Here is a 24,493-nt window from a genome sequence, read left to right on the forward strand (position 1 = left end):
TAATTTCCTTATACTCATCAGGGTCTCTTGTGAGTAATTGACCTAGATAAACGCACTCCTTTACAGACTCTAGAGGCTGACTGGCGATCCTGAATTCTTGTTCCCTTGCCAGGCCATTGAACATTATCTTTGTTTTCTGCATATTAATATTCAACCCTACTCTTACGCTTCTCATTCAACCCTACTCTTACGCTTTCTCGGTTAAGGTCCTCAATCATTTGTTGTAACTCGTCCTCAGTGTTGCTGAACAGGCCAATGTCATCTGCAAACCGGATGTTGCTGAGATATTCGTCGTTGATCCTCACTCTTAAGCCTTCCCAGTCTAGTAGCTTGAATACTTCTAAGCATGCAGTGGATAGCATCGGAGAGATTCTCTTGCTGCCTGAGCCCTTTCATAATAGGTAAATTTCTACTTTTCTTGTGGAGAACGAATGTAGCTGTTGAATATTTGTCGATATTTCCCAATATATTCACGTATGCCTCCTATACTCCTTTATTACGCAATGCCTGAATCACTCGTGGTATCTCTACACGATGAAATGCATTTATGTACTCTGCAGATATCTCGATTACCTGATTGATGACATGGATCTGATCCATTGTAGAATACCCCTTCCTGAAGCCAGCCTGTTCTTTTGGTGGATTGAAGTAAAGTGTTGCCCTGATTTTATTGGAACTTATCTTGGTGAATATTTCATACAGTACTAAGAGCAAGCTAATGGGTCTATAATTTTTCAATTCTCTAACGTTTGCCTTCTTATGGGCTAGTATGATGTTGGCATTCTTCCAGTTCTATGGTACACTTGAAGTCCTGAGGCGTTGCGTATATAGGTCCGTAAGCTTTTATTGCGATAGCGTTAAGGGCCCCGTGTTGGAGAAAAACCGGCGTCGGTGTCGGCGTCGGCACCCGCCACCGAGAAAATCATCCCCGACCACGAAGGCCCTCCAAATATGTTTAGGTATGCCACACCATTCTATCATTAATGTTGCTCATACCTTCTCTTGCATTCTTGGCAAAGCTCTTCCTCGGAATTTTGAGAATGGCAATCCACAAACAAATCTCATGAAACAAAACACCCACAGCGCATGCCTTTTATGTTAAATCTTCTCAGACTGAAATAATAAAAGTACGAAATAAAAACGGTTACCTGAAAATTATGCTTGGCGCGGTTGTGCAATATCTCCGGGATCGCCCCACGCAAGAGCCCACGTTTCTATCATAAAGCTCGCCTTCGTGCATAGCGTTCGCCACCAGTGTTTCCCGGTAACCATTACGGTTGCTTAAGCTGCAGTTGTCAGGAAGCGTGAGAAGCAGTCAGGCATCTTTGAATGCTATCGCGTTCCAATTTTAAAGGCGAAGCTTAAGCGTCCTCCCAATTTTTCAAGCATGATGTCTACTGCGTCTTTGAATAAATCGACGGTTATTCCATCTTCTCCAGTAGTTTTTCCCCTAGTCATGTGTTGCAAGGCCTTTCCAACTTGATCGTTAGTTATAGAAGGAGCCTCTGTATCTTGTTCATCATTACTTCAAATGAAAATAGCTTGGCTGCTCTGGGTACACTACAGGTCTGTATAGAATTCTTTTGCTGTTTTTATCATGTCATCAAAATATCTGATGATATTGCCCCGCGTATCTTTCACTGCATACGTCTTGCTTTGTCCTATGCCAAGTTTTCTTCTCACTGATTTTATGCTGCGCCCATATTTTACGGTTTCCTCAATTTTTGCCGCGTTATAATTTTGAATATCCCTTACTTTCTTCTTGATAAGTTTTGACAGTTCAGCGATTCTATCTGATCTCTTGAGTTGGACACTTTTATGCTTTGTCGTTTCTTTGTTAGGTCCTTTGTTACTTGGGCGAGCTTACCTACTGCTTGCCTTGGTCCCTTACCTCCCATTTCAATTGCTGCTTCTGAGGTCAGCCTAGTTACGGTTTCATTCATTCCCTTTATGTTATCTTCATCTTTGTCTTCTAAAGCTGCATATTTGTTTCTGAACACCAGCCTGAATTGGTCTGCTTTTACCCTTACTGCGTCTTGGTTGGCCTGTTTCTTCTTGACTAGCTTTAATCTTTCTCTCTTCAAATTGAGAGAAATCCTAGACTTCACTAACCTATGGTCACTGCACTTTACCCTAACTAACACTTCTACATCCTGTACTATGCTGGGATGGGTAGAGTGTATCAGATCTATTTCATTCCTTGTTTCTCCATTAGGACCTTTCTGGGTCCCCTTCAGTTGCTGTGGTTCCTGAAGCAGTTATTCATTATTCGGAGCCTATTCATTTCCGCGAATTCTACCAATATCTCTCTTCTAGTCGTCCCAGAATCGACGCCGTATTGCCATTGCTTGTTCACCAGCCTGCTTTTTCCCCACTTTTGCATTGAAGTCGCCCATGACTACAGTATACGGAGTTTGCGCTTTTTCATCGATAATTCAACTTCTTCACAAAACTGTTCTATTTCTTCATCATCGTGGGTGGAGGTTGGGACGTAGGCTTGTACTATCTTCATTCTATACCTCCTATTTGGCTTTATTACGACGACTGCTACCCCCTCATTAATGCTGTAGAATTCATCACTGTTACCTGCTATGTCCTTGTGGACTAGCAATTCTCCCCCGGATTCTCCCTTATCTGGAAGACCTCTTTACGAGAGGACGTGGCCGTTAGTCAGCACTCCATAAGCCTCACCAGTTCTTCTATCCTCACTACGGCCAATACTATCCCTCTACGTTCTCTTAGGCGTAGTAGCTAAAGAGACTGCAGAGGACTCATGACATTCATGTCATGACCTGCGTTTCATGTAGGTCATGAAACAGCCGCCTAGGTATTGGTGCTCTCATGGTAATTTCGTTAACTTGTTAGGCTCCCCGCACACTGCTTCGTATAACATCGATTCCCATAGGGCGTAGGATCTGCCGGCTTTTTCTTTGCCCCATCAGCATTGGCGCTGCCCTTCACATGTTTTGTTCAACATTTGCTGTTTCTAGAAACGAATTCTCAAAATAATGCGCGAGGAGGAACTACAAAATAAGCAGAGACCACTTCTTGGAGGGCTCGTTATTCATGCTTTTCTTGCGTGAAATACTTGGAATAGAACATTAGGCCAGCCACCGCCCTTCTACTCCTGTAAAAATGCAGCACGTTATGTCAGATCACGGGCTGTCGCTTAGCGTTGTTCAACTGTTTAAAGGTGTCCTTCCGGGCCGGGGATGCCAAATAGCTCACAGGTTGTTTTATGGAAACGAAAAGGGTCATTCAGTGCTCATGGTATTCGTTGAATGCGATTTCCAAAGTCAATTTCTATAATTGATGTTCACATTATTTTTAGCAAGGGAGTCAGTCTTAAGAGTCTGGCTATTTCTTAGCGTTTTATTGTGACATAATTGGAACGCAGTTGCTTCAAATAAATTTCAACAGCCGAAGTGAGCCATGGTGTTTACCGTAGTAGTTCAAATACCAGACACGTTTTCTGCAATACTAAATCACGAATGCTTCATTATGAGCCTGGCAACTGGGCCGCGATCAGAGGTCGTTCGCAGCGCGCGTTCGGTTACGCCGCTTGTGATTGGCCTAGGCCGCGCTGACGTTGTCTTCCGCGGAGCGCGGCCACGTTTTTCGTGACGTCAAAATGACAACACGCTACTGTCAATCATTTTGATTACCAGCACATCGACTACTAGGAGCGGAATGCGACGATAGGTGTGAAGTCTGAGCGGTCATCCGCTCGCTACGAGACCGGCTTCGCATGGCACGTTTGGTGGATTGCGTTGGATCCAAGCGGCACATGCACCTACCGCGTTCGGATCCAATCCATAGTCTAAGTCAAGAAAATGGCTCTTGTAATGGAAGCTTCGGTTGTTGCGTTGGCGTTGCTCGAGGAGGTAGCAGAGCAGTTGCAGGTGCGAAATGCGTTTAAGGAGGTGGGAAAACGCGAATGCCTGGTGTCGCTTTCCTTTCTGGAAACGAGCAGTGCGTTAGTTGTGCGGGGAACTAGACCGCACCATCGGGTGTCAGCGAGCCAGCGGAATGTTGTTGCTTCTTGAAAAGTGCGCCACTGTTCCCGCCATCTTTTTTTTTCGCTGTGCGAGAGACCACCTAGCGACCGCGGAGAGAAATTAATAGTTATAAATTGCAGCAGTCATACGTATTACTATTTCAGAACCGGTTTAAGCTTGAGAAGGAAGTATACATTTTCATTGGATATTTCATTGGTTGGAATGTGAGAAACATTTCCTTTTGTAGTATATTGTGTGCAAAAAGACGACAAACGAGGCACGTAAACTTCCGGCGAGTTCACCGCTTGGTGATTAGCTGCTCTCTCCCTCCCGTTCTCCCAAATTTTGCACAGTGCCACTCTGACAATACAGCAATTGAACAGAACGCGTTTCAAACAAGGATCTCCGATCGCACCCCTGAACTTAGGTGCAATAATTTGGTCATAAAGACATTTCTGCTTAAGCTACTTTTGGTTGGCTGCACTGCGCAGTAATTAACTTGCTAATTTGTCAAACTTACCGTCTTCCGGAGTGTAAGCGAAAGTGTCGGGCGTTGATCCAGCAATTAAGTGGAAGGGCACATCTTTCCTGCATATATAAATTACGATTTCCACTGCAGAATCAATACACCATTTGTTCATTTATCATTACTGCATATAGCTATAAGTGTAAAATGTTTTATTGAGTATTCATACATTAAATAACCCCGTGAGATAGACACTTTATTTACAGAAAAGACAGACGGATTAGCCAGGAAAGGTGAACTCTAGCCTGCTATTCTTTATTAACCACTTATTGTTATTACGTTTTCAGAATAGAAAACTCGTATATGCATATATTCACAATGTTCCATAATTGCTGCTTGTACAATGGACCCTCGATAAATATTACGGAAACGAAATAATTCACGCAGCTGAGTGCCCGACAGAAAAGGCAAAGTCGCAATTCATTTTCAGGAAATTAAATGCACATTTTAAACCTGACACTCCATATGGAATTGTTCACTGCAATTAAGAATGACGAAGTGCACTTATTTAACACTACTGCTGAGTTGATACGTAGACCAACACTAGACCATTCTGTTGAATATTGGCGTGTGTTAAATTTCTGGGTTGAATTCGAAAGCGGTACTTAGACGCATCGGGTTAAGGTGACACGGTCTTTAAGCCAAAAAAATTTACCTGAGGTTCTTTAACGTGCACCTAAATCTAAGCACACGGGTGTTGTCGAATTTCGCTCCCATTGAAATGCGGCCGCCGTGGCACGGATTTGATCAGGCGACGTCGTGCTGAGCACCCAAAACACCATAGCCACTACTACGCAACCGCAACCACGGCGGGATTTAAGGTGTTATATATATATATATATATATATATATATGCAAGGTGCCCCATCTATCATGCACCAAGATTTCAAAATATTTGATTATATATGATCACAATCAAATATGTTCTGAACAGGATAAATACCTAACCGTAATTTTTAAGCAGTCATTGGGAACATCAACTGTACCTCTACTCGTGACGAATGCTGGAATCATTCCAATTAATAAGGACGGCAACAGGCATATCATACCAAACTACAGGCCAATATACTTGATATCATCCTTCTGTAAATTGTTAGAGCATATAGTTCACAAATATATCGTGGAGTACTTTACCGAACATAACTTTATATCTCAGGCACAACACGGCTTTTGGTTAGGCTTTTCTACCGAATCACAGCTAATTAAATTCACTCACGACATTGCTTCGGCATTCAATTTAAGAGGACAGATACACGCAATATTCATACACTACTCAAAAGCATTTGATACGATTTGCCACAATAAGCTTCTCCATACACTTGGATTATTCATCGAACAAGATAAGCTCCTTGTCTGGTTAACTGATCAGTTACGTTCAAGGGCTCAGTACGTTGATTTTAACCGTTCACAGTCGGCTAATATCAATGTGACTTCGGAGGTCCCACACGGCTCGGTCCTGGGACTACTATAGTTTCTTATTTATATTAATGACGTTTTTGAGGCGCTGCCTGACCTTTCCATGAAAATAAGATTGTAGGCCGATGATTGCGTGCTATATACCAGTGTATCTAACCGAACTGATCAACAGAAACTAAACATGGCGTTTTCACTCTTCTGTGACTGGAACAGCAAATGTCAGATGGCTAATAATTTTAAGAAATCTGTATCAATGACTATTACAGACAAGAAACAACGTCTAAGCTTTACATATGGTTGTAACTGTAATATGCTGGCCAGTTCTAATGAATATAAACACTGAATAAATATAAAGCCGCAACTATCACTGCTAACTTGCAATGGCACATATATAATTTGCGAGAAAGCACAGCGAAAGTTAGGCTACTTATGGTGAACCCTTAACAGCGCATCTAAGGAATGCAAACTGACCGCCTACAAAACCTTGGTAGACCAATACTTGAATACGCGTCCACTGTCTGGTCCCCTCATCTAGTCGTTGATGTACATAAACCCGAATAAGTGCAGAAGAAAGCTGTTCGATTTATTTTTCGCCGCTGTGACCGTGTTTTCTCGCATTCTTTTTATGCAGTCGAGCTGTCCCCGCCTGCTTCAACATCGCCACCACCACCACCACCACCATCGAGCTGTCACTGCCACCGCTAGCAATCAGACGTAAGCGCGAGCGAAATTATTGTCCTGCAAAAAAATAGTTAATCAACAATTCCATATTATATTCCCCACTGTTTTCACAAGTTGTACAGCACTCCGTAGCAGGCGGACCCATCCCTTGAATCTTGTTCCCCTTAAACCATCTCTGGATTGTTTTCGGTTTTCGTTCTTCGCCTGCACCATTGAACTTTGGAATAACCTTGAAGCGTGCTTGCGTGAATTGCCTCTTGATCAATTTGTTGGTCAACTACCCAATTATGTGTGTTAATCTTTCTTTCTGTTCAACACTTATGTACCCACGCCTACCATATCTTGCTTATGCAAGATGGCAGTATTTGTACATAAATTGTGAATAAAAATAAATATATGCAGCAGCCACACAGCTGGACAGAACTGAGGTAATGTTGTTTGCCGTCGCTTGGAGATACCCAGATTATTTCTTGCATTCCGCCTAATTGCTTTATTAGTCTAAATAACTAAACTTCTCAAACATTGTAGTTGGATGAGAAGTGTCAATGAGATTATTGTAGAGCAACATCAAAAACTGCCGATACAGGTATTTTTATCAATACGTGCTACTTAAAAGTGTTTTTCTGAGAGCGAAAGAAACCCGAAAATGCACGCAAAATTGCCGCGCGATTGGCCCCTCGAGGCATACGTCAGGAACGCTCACGATTGAATGTAGGTAAATGAGCTGGGCGTCGAAATCTAAAGAAAGCATGACAACATCATCCAAGTAATCGAGGCAAAATTTTTATTTCAGACCGGGTAAGGTCTTCTCTATCCTACTCTCAAGTATTACCGGCAGGTTGCAGAGTCCGCAAGGCACTGTATGGAGTTTGAAGAGACCGCCGCGGGACAGAATTGTTCTCTTGGTGCTATCAGAAGGGGCCATGGGAACTTGTCAGCAACAAGGTTGCAATTGAAGAGAATAAATGATTTCAGCCCCTTCCAAACAGTCCATAGACCATCCTTACGGGGAACAGGGTGAAAATCGTTGCGAGTGATCTAGCAAGAATGTAATTAATGGTAATAGACGCAGAACGAAATTGAGTCGTGTTTCTTTTTCGAGAACTACAGGTGATGACCTAGTGATTGCAAAATAGCCGAATGATTCCTCTCTGCAGCATGTTCTTATCTTTGTAATCGATTACATGACATTAAGCAGGGGAACCGCGGTATGGGCCCTGCCGCCGAGGTGCGTGAGACCCAGCGTCGATATCTTGAGCTACTGTGGCGTTTTGACCTAACAACGTTTGTATAATGCAATTGAGGAACTGAACAGTTGCAGAAGGATGTACAATTTTCTCGGTGCGTAGCGTCATGAGGCCTTGCGTGTAAAGGCTCGCAAGCTTTAAAGCATGACATCTCCTGTAAATTTTATTAAATCGAATGTGGCCCTATTCCTGTACCAGTATTTGTACTAATCACTTTGTCGTCCGAGTTCGGGTCCTTGGCAAGACTGAACGTTGTAATAGAGTTCTCCTGTGCGAGCGGGCGTCACCCGAGAAGCCCGTTGCTTCTGTAACTGGTCAAAACTTTGACGTATATTGACAACTTCAGCAAAGTTTCTGGGGTCTTCCGCTCGCTACATCTGGAAACCATCATCATCCATTCCTTTCAGCATTTGTTTTGACTTTTATACTTCCGTCATCAATGGGTTCACGCACTTGAATAAATTGACCCCGTCTTCGGCGTTGCTAGTAAAGTTCTCATCCTGCTGTTGCTCCCACCCACGACGACTTTATTCTGGCCGAAATTTGCACAAGGTGTGGCGGCTTGTGTGGCGGCTGAAATGTGTGGCGCTTGAAATAAATGCAGACCAGGTGGTCACATCAGCTTGGTGATAGTGAACCAAACATTGGCTACGCCCGTCATATAGAAGATGACGTTACTAAGCTTTGTTGCGTCGTCCGACTTGTGTATGAAGCTTTAAATTTCATAATGGTGAAATTGTTTTTTTTTTCTTGTGCGCTACAGCGACGGTAATGAATAGCGGGGAAAGCCGAAATCAATCACTGTAACCAACGCTGTTGTAACGCGCAAAATTGTGCATATGTGTATGATCTGCTGTCAACCCTGTCGTTCGTGGGGGCTGAGACCTTTGTCAGGCCTTTAGTCTCAGCCTATCCTCGTTTGAATGAACGAGAAATAAAATTCAATTTCAATTTCAATTCTGCACCGACCAGACAATGCCGCATGTAACTATTTTATTTATCCTTGAATAGCCGCTGCCCCAGCCACTAAAAGCAATAAAGATCAATAAAAGACTCCCAACGCAAGCAGGTGAATGCATGAGTATGAATCGCTGACCTTAGCATGTTCCAAAGCATCAGCTTGTAAATGCTTGCGCGGCCATGTTCAAGTACCACCTTCACCTCTTGATGAGCATTCAGAATGGCCAAAGTTAATCTGAATGCGTCCCTTAAATTTTTCTTTGGACGCGCGCTCGCTAAGCAATGCGTTTTGGCGCTGTTGTCAACTGCGCAAAGGTTCAGCGCGAGGCCCGCAAAACCACAAGCGTCTCTTTAGAAGCACTCAAGGGTTTGTCAGATTGTTTTCTGTGTTACGGAATGTGATACATCTGCACAATAGATGTTTTCGCCATTTTCAAAACTGGAAAAAGTAAACTGCTCCAAACATTCGGAATGAAGCACGTAATCACAGGGTAAAGACCATCCTGCAGGCGGATACTTACACAGTAACGGTTTGCAAGTCAACGCCATTTTTGAGTGCGCCTTTACCACTCTGTATATGGCACTGTTTCCAAACAGCGTCCGTTTACATACAAATACATGCAAACGGACGCAACTATGCTCCTCACTGCCAGTTTGTAATGAAAGCATGCTTTAGGTTCCATCAGAGTCGAATATATGACCCTAGTCGAATGTACGGTCCTTCAGCACTGTACACAGGGGCTCATAATTAAAGTCGTTATGACCTAGCAACAACATGCAGTACTTATATAATGTCCGCCATATAGCTAGCTATATAGCTAGGCAGACTCACGACACTAATGAGGCCCCGCAGAAATGTGCTATAACAGTTCTTATCGCGTTTATTATAACCATCAGTATCATTCTGCTGGGTCCAGTACAGCAGTGAAATATTTTGATTAATGGCCTGTGACGTAAGCATGCTATTTTAGGAAGCGATCCACCGTTTAGATTACGTTGGTGCAGCTTCAAGACCAGCAGCCATATTTCGAAAACTGAGTATCTGTGTGCAAAGATAAGATTTACATTCACAGCAGCCTCGCTTTAATTGATTGTGCTGCAATTAAGGAAATGGTAAGGATGGTCTATTGCAAAAACTGTTTACGATCAGGATGCTCGCAATCACTGCACAAAAAAACATTCACATTGCCCACACAAATAAAGCATACGTACACCTTGCTGCCATGCCGGCCCTTGAAGTTAAGCAGGTAGGTAGCTTCGGTTTTCTCGGCATTCACTTCTGTTCGTTCAAGGGTCTGACATTCGAAGATGCCATCGTTATTAGAGTCACCAAACACCAAAAATTCTGGTATGCTTATAACGAACTGCAAAATGAATAAAACACGATTACGTCATTTCGTACAATAGTGCGAAAACGGGGGCATTCAAGTCGTAAGCGAATTCGTAGTAATTAGCAGCGAGCGTGCGAAAATAAAGAAAGTGAAGGAGCCGCTCCTGCAGTATCATGCCAAAATATTTTATCAGAACTTAGAGACCAAGTAGAAACAGTGCGACGGTGGATATAATCATGTCACCTTAAGAGAATGGTCCCGTGCTCCTCAACAGTCATCGCACATGATTCGGAGGGGACAAGGATTACTCGCTGCAGTAAATGACACTTGAGCTTCCATCTTGTCCGCTATCATAAAGATTATTAATCGCGGCGGAAACAATGAAACGTAAAATACAAAAGGATTGAGATTGTTAACAGCACCATAATTGAATAGGAACCTTATGCGAGTAAATAATATTGTCACTGAAATCAAAAACGCGAAAGTCAGTTCTAAACGTTATGTAGGAGGATGACAGAAAATCAACAGAAGGACAAACAGATGAAGCTGGCAGACCAATAGCTCAGGTACTGACAATATGGCTGCTTCGCAGTTTATATCAAATAAGGTACGTGCAGCACCGGACGAAGTAGCGTATCCTTTACTGCTAAAAGGAGTTATGAGAGGTTGAAAACTGGCTACTTGTATTCGCCGATCACAACCTTTAAACAGCCGCGGCTGAATATGGGGTAAAAATGGTATCCTGTCTGGTGCTGAACCAACGCTCCTTGTTTTGATTCCGAGCACTATAACGGTGTCAACTGGGTAGTGTTTTTTCTTTAGTATATTCAGGTACTCTCACAAGCATAACGCGAGCCTTAACCTGCGAGTGCATGTGGTCGTGCCGTTAGTATTGCCATTTTAGCAATTTCGACGCTACATTTAGCGACTTTCTTTTCTGTTTAGCGAATTTTTTTTCATAGTTAGCTGCCGATTAGCTTTTTAGCCAGGGACAGAAAAATTTCGAAACATTTTAGTGGCAGCAAAGTTGGAAAATTTCTTTTGAATATGGCCTCCGCAAACACACCTTATTACTCAAAATTTTATTTTTATTGTAAGCGGCCGAAATTGGCTCTACGACGCATGGCTCTGGGAACATCACGAAGCAATGTTTGCCTTCACATTGATGGTCTTCACACTACGCTTAACAACACAGTGGCATCCACAGGATTCAGTGTGCTCATAAAGTGCGAGTTCTTGATTGTTATAATTGTTTACGAAACCAATTTGAATGCATTCTAATCATCTGGGAGGTGGGCACTTTCTCTAAATAGATTCGATTGGTCGACATTTGAGCGGGTATTTAAATAAATTTCAAAAATTACCATAATGTATTCACTACACTTAATTGTACGATTTAGAACACCTCAGGTTATAAATAGGACGGTTAAATTGCAGAAAAGGTTAGATGTTGGAGGGACCGGGCTCGTTCACGCAAATATCATGCCTTTTCCACAAATCAATACTGCGCGAAGCTTTCCGGTGGCGGACTAGCAGTGATGGCCATTACGATATAGCATCACCCAATCACATCCCGGCCACAGCTGCCCCATTTTGATGGGGTCAAAATGCAAAAACACCCGTGGACTGTGCATAAGTGCATCATAACGAACCCTAGTTCATCAATATTGTTCCGTGCCTCGCAATCGGATCATGGTATTGGCAGGTAAAACCCCAGAATTTATTTTAATTGAGGGGAGGTAGTGTAGCACTTGACCGACAAAAACATGACGTAATTATCATCGCCGTGCTCAAATGAGACTAAGTGCGTGTCGCCGATTTTAACCCTCCTTTTAAGCACGCCCAGAAGTAGAAAATTTGCGGGTGACCATGCGACTTCGCGTGTCAAGAAGAAGTACTAATTTCTTTGAATCGTGCTGTTTTTGTAACCTGACTATCTGAACGTAAACGCCGAACTTGAGCTATAATCGTACTTCCTTTATAAATCTATTATTAAAGTAATATCCCACTAGACACTTTTGATAAACTTATTGTTTATTCCTGACGGGCACGTGACCCTAACCAAACGGGAAAGTTTCGGCAAATGGTTTACGTCACCTTAGCTTATATTTTCATAAGACGCCTACTTAAAATTCACCGAAAATGTATAGCGCTAATTTTAGTGACCTTGCAGGAAAGCTTAACGAAATTTGTCGCGTGCCACAGCACATTTTTTAGGCGTGCCACTCACTTCAGTGGCCCTCATAAAAGCTGGCAGAACTGTGCCAACCGTCAACTGCGTCTATTGTAACTGCCGTGACATTCGCCATGGCGGGAAGTGCGTGTCGTCGACATGCGGGAGAGCTGGGAAACTGGAAGGAGGCAGCATAGAAAAGCCCACCAGGACGCGCGAGACCATCGTGCAAGCCTTGGGCGTGTGTATTGCGTGTAACAAATAACATGAGTTAGCATTACCTAACACTTTGTCTTTGATTGCCTTCGTCTATAACTCCAAGCCACCCAAGCATCGCGCTCTCAATCACTCTCTGCAGCCGAACCGATAATATTAGCGTCATGGTCAGAAAACTAGTGTCGTGGCAGTTTTCTGACCCAGCCAATTTTTTTTGTTGCTTTAATAAATGATCAGTACTAAGTTGCGAACATGTAGTGTTCCAAGTTGATTTCATATGGTTTAAAATTGAACCACTACACTCCCTATGAGGGAGTGGCCAGGAATCACCTGCTCGTCTGGCGGAGGGACTCGCTAACTACGCCTGCCTCCCAGGTCTGGCATGCCAATAGATGCCACTGCAGTGCGTATGCACCTCTTGCTACATGCAAGTTGCATGCTTTATCAGATTCCAATGTAGCCTCATTTTTGCCTAGTATTCCAACAGGTTCGAATAGTTCTTCCAATTACACTGGCTATATTTCTTTCAAATGTTTCCAGTAACGCTTAAGCTTTTCAAGATTCAGTCCGGGAATAACACAGACATTGCAGTCTGATGACTTGTTTATAGTTTAGAATTATTTCGCCGAAATCGTACACCCTCTCACAAACTTACTGAAGAGAGGCGTCTTATTTTTGGGGGGTGCTGCGCAGGCTGCCACCTTCTCTACCCTCATCACGTCGCTCACTACACCACCTGTCCTGGCACATTTGGACAGCTCCGCTCCAACAGAACTCCTCAACCATGCCAGTGGCTACGCCATCGGCGCTGCTTTAGTCCAGCATCGCAATGGGCATGGCAGTGCTATCGCCTATGCTAGCCGTCTCCTTTCCCTAGCCGAACAGAACTACTCGATTATGGAACGGGAGTCTCTTGCTCTGGTTTCGGCGGTGGGCAAATTCTGCTCCTACTTTCATGGACAGCATTTCACCGTCACTACCGATCACCAGGTACTTTGCTGGCTTTCGTTCCTTAAAGATCCCACTGGGCGTCTTGGTCGCTGGGCACTCCGGCTCTAAGAATACACTTACTCCGTCTCTTATAAATCTGGCCGATTGCCCCGGTACGCTGACCCGCCTCGGTGGCTCAGTTAGCTAAGGCTTTGCGTTGCTGAGCACGTGGTCGCGGGATCGAATCCCGGCCGCAGCGGCTGCATTTCGATGGAGGCGAAATGCAAAAACGTCCGTGTGCTTGCGTTGTAGTGCCCGTTAAAGAGCCCCAGGTGGTCAAAATAATCCGGAGCCCTCCACTACGGCGTGCCTCATAATCAGAACTTGTTTTGGCACGTAAAACCCCAGAAAGAAGAAGAAGGTGCCCCGGGACGCTGACTGTTTGTCCCGCAATCCCGTGGATCCTCCGATGACACGCCTGCATGTGGACTCTCCCTCTCCGCCTTAAGCCACACCGTGATGAACAGAGCCATGATCGCATTTTAAGTGAGCTTATTCAAAAGCTGGATTCCGCAGCGCCCGATCCTTCCCTTCGCCTCTTCGTGCTTGATGATGATGATAAAATGTATTTATTGAAGGATGGCTCGAGGGCCTAATATGTGGAATAGGAATAGGAGGACGAAGCCGGCACCTAGCATATGCAGCAGCACCTGCGCCGACCTGAGAAGTCCCATGGGAAGTGGGTTTGGGTCTGGCAGGAGGCTCGCATGGAGTTCCCTCTTGCGTCATTTGCGCTTAAAGATGGCACATTTTATATCGCTACAATGTTCACCTGGACGGACGCGAACTGTTGTTCGTCGTTCCTACGCATTTGCGCTTCAGTCTTCTCGGCCAGCTACAGGACGCCCCAACCGCTGGTCGGCGTCGCTTCTTTTAACCCACTGTTTGCCGCTCTGTTCGTCGCTACGTCGCTGCTTCTGAACCCTTCCAACGCCGAAAAACACCTACGCCTCCTGCTGGCCTCTTTCAGCCCCTTGACGTCCCAACTGACCCCTTCTTCCGAGTTGGCCTTGACCTCCTCGGCTCTTTCTCGGGCTCTACTGCTGGAAACGGATTGCCGTTGCTACGGACCGCGCCACCCGGTACCCAATTACACGCGCTCTCCCTACTAGTTGTGCTACGGACGTCGCTGATTTCCTGCAACGTGATGTCATCTTAAATCATGGAGCCCCTTCTCATCTCCTCACCGACCTTGGCCGCTGCTTTCTCTCCAGAGTTATCAATGACCTGCTTCGTTCCTTCGCGACAAAACACAAGTTTACGACGGCTTACCACCGGCTTGACTGAGCGCTTCAACCGGACGCTAACTGACTGCGACGTTGCGTTGCCCTTCGTTATATTCGCCTGCAATTCTTCCCGTCAGGATAATGCTGGGTTTCCACCCTTTTATGTTCGGTTTGGTCGTGACCTAACGTTACCTTTTGACACTACCATCCGCGATGCCGTTCATTTGTCAATTGAGTGCGCTCTCGATCCCATTTCCCGAGATGATGAGGCACGCCAAATTGCTCGCCGTCGCCTTACCACAACGCAAGCCGCCAGAAGCACCGCTATGACTCCCGTCATCTCGATGTTGTCTATTCTTCGGTAAGCCCTTGTGCTTCTATGGACTCCGACTCGGCCTATTGGACTCTCCGAAAAACTGTTTTCGCGGCACTTTGGACCCTACCGTGTCCTACGCCATGTGACAGACGCCACGTTTGAGATTGGCCCGCTCGAGTGTTCCTCTCCAACCGTTTCACCACCTACGGACGCTGTTCACGTATCCCGCCTTAAGCCTTGCTACTAGCCCGTACCATAGCACGCACCGTGACGGTGCTTCAGTGGCTGGGTGTCATGTCACTGTACAATAGTGACATGGAGGAGCGTCGATGAAGAAGACGCTGATGATCCAGCGCACGCTCTCAACAATATGGTTAAACGCTTGATCGGCTTGTAAATATACTGCGAATGCGTTGTCTTGTTGTGTTTGCCTCCACGTAAAATATTTTTTGCGTGGATGGCACTACCGCGGAGAAAAAAAAAGGAAGAAGAAAAAAAGAACGGCTGTGACATTTAATACTGATAGGGAATGTTTTTACAAACACTTTTATAAACATTCGTGAGTGATAGAATTACCAGTAAATTTTATGGCTCTACTAACGGACAACACTGGTATAGTGAATCAGCATGTACTATCGACCAAACACGTTTACAGACCAAGGGGTCTGACAAAAAGCTGAATATCTCCGCAGCCTCACAACGCAGCCTGGTATTCCCATTTACAACCTCTACTGGTAAATGCGAACGCCATTGTGATGTACGCTTTTACTGGCTACTTTTAAAGGATGCTCGGATATTTAGCGTTTTCTGAGATCCCGTATTTCGTGAAGTTGTTGGGTCAATAGTATATGTAAAAAAAATGGCAATTTGCACAGACCTGGCCAGCAGACAAATTTTCTAAGTTCACTGCTCTTGCGTAGATCCCCCAATGAAGATAGGCGAATTCCACGGAATCATAGAAAAGCGCTCATTTCTTGATTCTTGAACATTTCAGAGTTCCAGCTTGAATAGTGTTTTTTTCTTCGGAAATGCGTGACCAAGTATAGCCATAAGTTGCCGTGTCGAAGTAGGATAGCTCTTGAACTAATCATCAAAAGAGAACAACTTCGTACACGTGATCACTAGAATGTAAACTAAAATTGTTCGTCTCTGTGGAAAAATGAAACATATTCATTGGTAAACATTCATTGCTTTGACGCATTTTCATTGGGGTCTATATCAATTTTAATTTGGCTTACGCGCAATATCTTTCCATAGTAATTTTTTAAGGCGTTTACCCTAAAGGTACAGCAAACCGCATTTCCTTATGTGGAATAGTTTGGCCATAAACGCAGTGTAACTGAAGCTATTGCCGCAATCACGCCGTTTTTGGCTTCTAATGTTCTCATTGTCATCTGGCAACGCTGCACGCTAGGTAATACTACTAGGTGTCATTCGAAAATACTGAAAGGAAGCTTACTTATGTATTATGGGTCACATATCTAGCTAATTTTTGCTGACATCGCAGTGCTTGCACGAACATTGCTTAAAATTATGAGCGCATGCCACCGGAATGGAACCAGCCACCTGCACACTGCGTCGTAAAGAGGATGGACATTGTTGCCGTGTACAGTTGGTGTGGGGACAACTTCACATCAACAATGTTATTCGTGCACAATTTGTATCATAAAAGACGCAAGATGGTAGGATGGTAGAGGAGTTAGGTCCAGACTAGCAACAGTAGTGACGTCAAATTGTCGACCAAACTTAGGTGTAATTGGAGAGTTTCAAGCTTACTGCAGTTCTTGATCACATATGCTACCAACTGTAAGGTATTCTAGCCTATGAGGAAGTTGTAGAAATCCTCGGCAACTTCTTTGAGAGGGTGCCCAACCTTGTCTTCTTGAATGCGAAAATATACAGTTAAACGGAAAATTTACATCCACTAGTATGTGTACAGTCTCACATATTATCAAGGTTTCTTCACTGTAAGTTGTGCAAGTTTAACTTGGGGCTTGACCACGCTGGAATAAAGTTTGTTCAGTGCACTTCTTATGTACAGACGGATCTCGGAAACACTTGTTGATTTCTTCGAGGAACCTTTTCTATGTGTTAGGAGTCTTTCCGTGGTTACCACATCAGCGGGGACCCTTCTAGAAACATGTCCGAATTTGTCAGCTGTGTGCTGGAAATTGGAGTCCCAGCGGTTGTATTGGGCCTCCCGATTCTCGTGGCTAAGTCATTCTTGAATGTCTGCTCCGACTTTCCAGGGAAGGACCGTGGTACCATTTACTGTTGCCAGGTAGCGCCAGACAAAGGCCGCGCATTGTCACCGTCTGGGTTCATCTCCAGTGAAACGGTGGTAGTCTGACCAGTGAGTGGCTTCCGTGCAGCTTCAGACATTGCACTTCCGTGATAGTGCGTCGCGAACTGCGTTACGTTATCCGGCACCTCCACCATTCATTTTACGGTGGAATGCGTTTATTTTCGGGAGATGGCCAACGACAATTGCGATAAGCCTAGGTCTTCAGCAGGTCGTAGTTCGGGCGAACGTCCCCGTCCCTAGTGTGTATATATACGTGACTTTAAATACTTTGCGGTAGTTTCTTAGATCACCCATGACGTAGGAGCACGCCGCGACATTTCCTACCCCGTATAAACTTTTCGTCACTCACACAACAGTAGCATCTTGACGGGTGCGTGGATCGTGAGGTTTAATTGGATGTCGAAGAGAAATTTTTCATTGGGTTCCAGCAATCTACCGTTTCTCTGAATTCTAACATGCACACCAATCAAAATGCCGACCAATCCTCAGGTTTAAACTGCAAAACAAGGTTTAAAGTCCACGTTATGAAACAGCAGCAATCCAATGGAGCAACTTCCGCCTACTTTCTTTCAACAAAGGAAAGAGAAACCATGGCGGCAAAGGTTGACGATGGAACATGAGTTTAACCGATTTTCCTGTAATGACAAGTTCTTTCGCAACACAGTGTTTACCAAGCGGAGGGAATATTGAACGCATTGAAAAATGTAGTCCCCTTCGAGGATGGAAATGCAGTTGGCGCCCCATTTTCCTCACTGCTAATGCATCGACAGTAGTCGAAACCAACCATGTTAACCTCTGTATTCCTTTACAGATTGTTAGACAGTGAATGAAGGAATATTTTAGTACCCACGATAATACACTTTACAGGCGTGTTGCTGGAAAGAAATAGAATAACAATCATTGAAAAACGTTCTCGTGTTTCTCCGATGACATTCCGTGAAAAACATTCTTTGCAAGCCCTTCATACAGGCAGAATTTAAAACACCTTGGTTTCCGTACTACCAGCTTGCCCAACCTATTCTCAACACATCTTAGGCTGAATAATTGTCCTATGGCATGCAGGATGTCTACATAAGCATATCAAAATTTCTTTCTCACAATACAATAGCAGTGCAATAGACAAGATATTGTAAAAACTTGCAGAAGCAGGCGGCTTGTGGATACGCTACTTATTATATTTCAGATTAATGCCAATAAAAGTTTGACCGATATAAATATGTCCACTTTCGTAATGTACACTGCAAAACTACGACGTATAAGAAAGAACTCGCCTGAAAAGCGTTAGGAGTGCTGGGTTGACCATCTTGTCCACTTGTGAATGCCACGAGAATGTTTATCATTAGAAACACGAACGCAGGTGATGCCATTGCTGTTGCTGGCTCAACACAGCTCTGCGCTGTCTGATAACACAATTGTCGCTTCTGCAAAGTCGTCTCTACAGAGTACACGCACTGTTTAAATACAGCAGTTGGGTCTACTCGTCCTGACATTGAAGTTCTCAAGTTGCGATGAAAAAACAGACAAACACTCAGACACTACGTATCTTTAGTATGGCGACTTCATTACAACAAATGTGAAGCCAATTTCCAGATGATGGAAAAGTCCCAGTAACAATCGCCGTCGCGGTGGGGTGCGCAAACCCCTTATGTCTGACGTATTCTACAATAGGCGTATGTGACATTCCGAAGGTATGCATTCCCTTGTCAAGCGACATGTCGAATGGATGCGCTATTTAGGCCACGTCTTTTCATATTGTTTCTGACGAACACCTGTGGAGCAGCACGTGTGCAGGCTATCGGCGATAATTGCTGTAGCGCGCCTGAGAGAACGCCTTCATGTCACTCTGGGTAATTGCTGATAAATCAAAATAAAACAAAAGCCGACTTCTATGATGGTGTTTGCCCTGTAGCTGTTTGCCCCGATGTAGCTGTGCGAAAAATCACTTCCACGAAATCATTTTTCGAGCGGAAAACAGGCTTCACTATTTGTGAAAATCGAGAATATGTGTGGCTTTGCGGGAACGTTAGTGGCAATAGCGGCCGAAGTGGCCTGTCAATAAACTTTATGTGCAAGTAGGTACACACCAGAGTGGTGTCATAATACGTTCATAAGTTCATCACGTTGATATTTGCCACACAATGTCTTTTCCACCAACCATGGTTTCGCGAAACTTGCACAGGGTGTAACTATTTCCTCATTACAAGAAACAGGCAGAAACAGTGAGTCATTAAAATGAAAATTCCTGTTCGGTCAATCTGTTATAGCGTAGCCTATTGACATGGTGTCTATTGAACAGATGATGCAGGTACATACAGAGTTTGGAATTATTATGCCCGTACGTTTGCAGGAGAAAAAGCAGAACAGCTAATGCAGGCACAACCACAGTATCACATAGCAGTCAACGTAATTCATAACAGTCAACATCTAAAGGAAGTTGTCAAAGCAACAATCTCAAATATATCACATTATATACACAGCGACAATGCAAATAAAGACCACTATTTTATAGGCAACGCTTTTTTACAGGTGATATTAACGCCAAGCAATGCCACTGCCTTCAAGAAATTTTTCAATGCCTTATATATCAAGCGCACTTCTATGGTACATTTTGTGGTCTAGGGCCGAAGAATTTTTATTTGTATATGTTTCTTCCTGTATTATTGTTTATTCCTCTACTATGTTTATTCCAATATTTAATATTCTGGTGCTAAATGTAAAACACCACAATGGCACATTTTATCTTCTTTCATTGCAAAAATTCTGGCGTTACTTGCTGTTGAGGACTTTATGCTGCAACGTACCAGCGAAAGGTGCGGATATCGATGTTTATAATTACACTTCCAGATTACGCACAAAGACATTTTCCAAGATTTCAGCAGTGTTATCATGGGTCTCAAGTGATTGGGTGCACCTCAATGAAATGTCGTCTAAATTTAATTAGGCTTTTCTGTATGTTGCTCCAAGAATTGTGGGAAATAGCTATAATAGGCTTCAATTGGGTCAGGTTATCATTCGTGAGCTATCCATTTGAAATTTCGTACCATCTTTTGATCAAATCACGCGCGTCTAGCATACCAATTTTCTTGATTCTTAGCATGTTCTAGGTCTAACACTCAACAATTAAGTGAATATCACGCCAGATGATCATCATCAGCCTATTTTTATGTCCACTTCAGGACTCGGGCCACTTGCAGCGATCTTCACTTGCCCCTGTCTTGCACTAGCTGATTCCAACTTGCACCTGCAAATTTCCTAATTTCATCAGCCCACATTTATTTTTGGCTGACCACAATTGGGGAGACAACCGGCTTGTTGTAGTAGGGGACTTTAACGCCCTACACGCAGCCTGCGGCTACCCCAGTACCACCAAGAAAGGGGCACGGGTTCACGACGCCGCACAGCAGCACGGCCTTACGCTATGGAATCACCTGCTCCAACCCACTCGAGTGGGCAACAGCGTGTCGAGGGACACCAATCCTGATCTCATGTTCACTCGAGACGTGCGAAAGGCCACGTCGACCCAACTCCCGGACACGCTTGGAAGTGATCGCTACATAATTCACATCGAGGTTCAACAATCTCACCGCGCGCCCAAGACAGGAAAGGCGCGACTCACTGACTGGAACGCGTATAGGAATGAGCTTGACGACGTTTCGGACATTGAAGCGTGGCTGAACGGTATTGTGGCTGCGGCTGACGGCCACACTAGGACGATTCATCTAGACGAGGACAATCCAGCGGTCGATAATCACCTACTGTGCTTATGGGAGGCTCGGCGATCGCTTCTGAACTTCAGACGAAGCTACACAGCTCAGCTAACCCGCAAACCACTGCCACCAACCTCTCCACCACCAGGGAGTACGAAGGAGCGTCGAACGAAGAGCTAGATCGGCCTTTCACACAGGCAGAGTTACAGGTGGCCCTCTCTAGGTTAACACGCAATACGGCAGAGGCTTCAAGCACTCAGCTAAGTGAACCGAAACATGCATATATTCTGTGGAACCACGCATACAACATGCTGAGCAGCATTCGTTTCCATAAAGAACAAGCACAAAGCAGGCATCCGAACCACATATTTGACGATAAGGGGCTCCTGATGACATTGAGAAATGCTTAGCGTTCCCCGCACACTTTTTCCGGGAAACATTACTGTGGCGCAAAGTTTGCGACGTGGGGAGTGACGTCTCTAGCCGTTCCTATATAAAATAACCAGGGGCGCTATAACGTACAGATGATTCTAAACTGTTTTGATTCCGATTTCTGTAATCAGCCTCCACGATTGGCGAAAACATTTTCGGGCCACTCCCAAATTCCCCTGTCTGTCACGCGACGTCACGAAAACGGCGATAGCTCCCCAACTGGTATAACGTGCACACACTGATTACATGAATAAAGCTGCACAAAAGAAAAATAATCATTGCTGATTCGACGCCTTTTCACCATTAGCCCTCTGCTATTGGCCCAATGTTTTCTGGCTACGCCCACTTCGCCTGTCTTTCACGCGACCTCACAAAACAGCGAGAACTCACCACGTCAAAGTGACGTGTACGCGAAAAAAAAAGCATTACTATGCTGAACAAAACTGAAAATTTTTCTGAATAGCCACAGACTGCGCCGTTCTGAAAGGAATAGAAGATGGCTGTCCCGCCGATCGCTCAGGCCCTGACTTATTTGTGCATGATAAACCTTTTTGCATGGCAGTAAAATGTTATCGAGCCCTTTCGGCATGCATACGACATCGCTCTGCCAACTCTTCCTTGCTGAGGATCCGTATTAGCGGCATTCTTATCCTTCCGTTGCACGCCCCCGCGATTTTCGACCAGCCACCGCAAGCTAAGTGAGGCAAAGCGAACCAATCGGAGAAGCCGGCAGCCACCCTCTTCATGCGGTTGTCTATTTGCACTGTGCTGGCTCGGCCCCATCGAAACCCTCTCCACTAGAGCGTGATACTGGCGTCTTGTCAGCCAATTAGATCAGAAAAAACCGCTGAGTGTAGACAATGGTATTGACTTTGAAAACGAACAAAATTACCTCCTATAAACTAGGAGAGTGTTTGATTGGGTTCAGACAATGCTTCGGGTCGCCGCCTGATGTTTGCGTCGGTGGTTAGGTAAATTTGACGTCAGGTGTTGGGAATAAAACAGTTTAGAATCATTTTACGTTATAGCGCCCCAGCATGGCAACTGGTTTCACTATTGTTGTAGCACCGCTATGGGCACGCAACGCATAGCTAAGACTCCCGAGAAGCAGCGTGAATACGCGGAGTGTCAAAGGGAAAAAGAAACGCCAATACGACCCGCGGCCGTGTTACTGCCAAAACCAGCTGCCAATGTACGATTACTCCCATTACTCTAAATTACCATTACCAAAGCCATAAAGCATTACATAACCCCCTCAGCAGTTGTAGCGGTGGACATCCACTTTCGCAGGGCGGGATGGCGAGTCAATTTTTATTTCTCCTAATGTCAAATAGAATATCAGCTATCACCATTTGCACTCTGATGCACACCGCTCTCCTCGTGTCTCTTAATGTTGCGTCTAACATTCTTCACTCCACCGCTCTTTGTACGGTCTTTCATTTTATCGCGCTTCATTTAAACCTCCGAGTTCTGCCCATAGGTTAGCACCATAGAATGCAATGATTGTGCACTTTTTTAAACGACAGGGGTAAGCTTCCAGTCAGGATTTTGTGATCTCTGCCGTATGCGCTCCAAGTCATTTTTATTCTTTAATTTACCTTCTCGAGGATGCGTAATTCACCTAGATAAACAGACTCCTGCACAGACTCTAGAGATTGACTGGCGATCATGAATTATTTTCCTTGAGAGGCTTTTGAACATTAACTTCGTCTTCTGCACAATAATATTTAACCCTACTCTTACAATTTCGTGGTTTAGGTCCTGAATCGTTTCTTGTAATTCATCGCCCTTGTTGATGAACAGGATAATATTTCCCAAATGAGCTTGCTGGCTTGCATTTAATACCATAGAGCTGAACTTGAAGTGTTACCTAACAGAACCGTGTTCTCAAATAGTCGTGCAAAAGGGCCCTCAATTTTTTTTAAGAGACGCCAATGACCACTACTGCCTCTTATGCAGCTTCTATGAGAAAGAAATCATTGTTTCATCTGCTGCAATTATTTATGCATATACACTGATTTTCATGGCACACCATATTGCGTAGGCGGTGGCGCCATCAATGGGTAGACGACATAGTGGCTTAGCCGATCGCTGTGTGTGGTATGCCAGGTGCAGCAAAACAACGACGGTAATTAAACCTTGACCCGAACGCCTGAATCGTCATCTGGTAGCGACTGAGCGAACCAGCCCGTGGCCGCCGCTCGTTCTCGAGCCCTTCCCGTCTTTGTCAGCTTTAGTCTCCCTAGCTGGTTCACGTTGTGCGTTTCCATGAGCTCTGCCCGCGTGTTGTGCACTCCGACTTTGTGTAGTTCTGCTGTGAACGGGGAGGGCGACAGGCCCATCGCAATTTTCTGAGCTTTTCTGATGAGGGTGTTGAGTTTGTCTCGTTGACTGTTCTTCGTGCCGACGCATAGGGTCCCATACGTGACGATTCTCGTGATCCGCACTTGTATGATTGTCTTGCAGTCTTCTTCCTTGAGTCCATGACTTTTGCTGGTCACCGTTCTGATGAGGTGGGTTACTTGTTGCGCTTTTCTCTGAATGTTTTCGAACTCTGCTTCCGTGGCCCCGTTCTTTTGAATCAACAGTCCGAGGATGCGAAGCGTTGTAACACACGAAATCAGGGTATATCCTACCTTTAGTTCCAGGTCTGGTATCTGCTGCGGTTATCGGCCTCTTAGCGTGCTCTCTTAGCACCAAGAGCTCCGACTTTTCTGGTTTTCTGGTGCGTATGTCATTCCATATGCTTCCACATATTCTTCCAGTTAGTCAACCACTTATTGGAAGAAATAAAACTATATTTTTTCCCTTGTATGCTCGTTCTTGTTCGTCCCGTCTTCTACGCGCACTCATCCATATCACGCAAACTGTGTCCTCAAAGATACCGGCACGATTCTGCTTATTTGATCCCCTTAGAATATTGCTGCTTTACAGGGCAAGAAAGACAGGCCGCAGCACGAAGCTTAGAA

General features: G+C 44.6%; 1 long non-coding RNA gene across 2 annotated transcripts in view; it reads right to left on the bottom strand.

Moving 5' to 3' along the window:
* The window catches only part of LOC119462840 (uncharacterized), a 28,061-nt gene extending 17,867 nt beyond the window's left edge, over window positions 1-10,194 (bottom strand). For both annotated transcript variants that reach the window (XR_005194238.2, XR_007468479.1), the window contains exons 1-2: window positions 10,041-10,194; window positions 4,519-4,586 (exon numbers count right to left, since the gene is read on the bottom strand). This is a non-coding gene — a long non-coding RNA (uncharacterized LOC119462840). The remainder of the gene's footprint in view (window positions 1-4,518; window positions 4,587-10,040) is intronic.
* Between the last annotated feature and the right edge of the window lie 14,299 nt (window positions 10,195-24,493).

The sequence above is a fragment of the Dermacentor silvarum genome, chromosome 8, assembly GCF_013339745.2.
Source record: "Dermacentor silvarum isolate Dsil-2018 chromosome 8, BIME_Dsil_1.4, whole genome shotgun sequence".
Lineage (NCBI taxonomy): Eukaryota > Metazoa > Arthropoda > Arachnida > Ixodida > Ixodidae > Dermacentor > Dermacentor silvarum.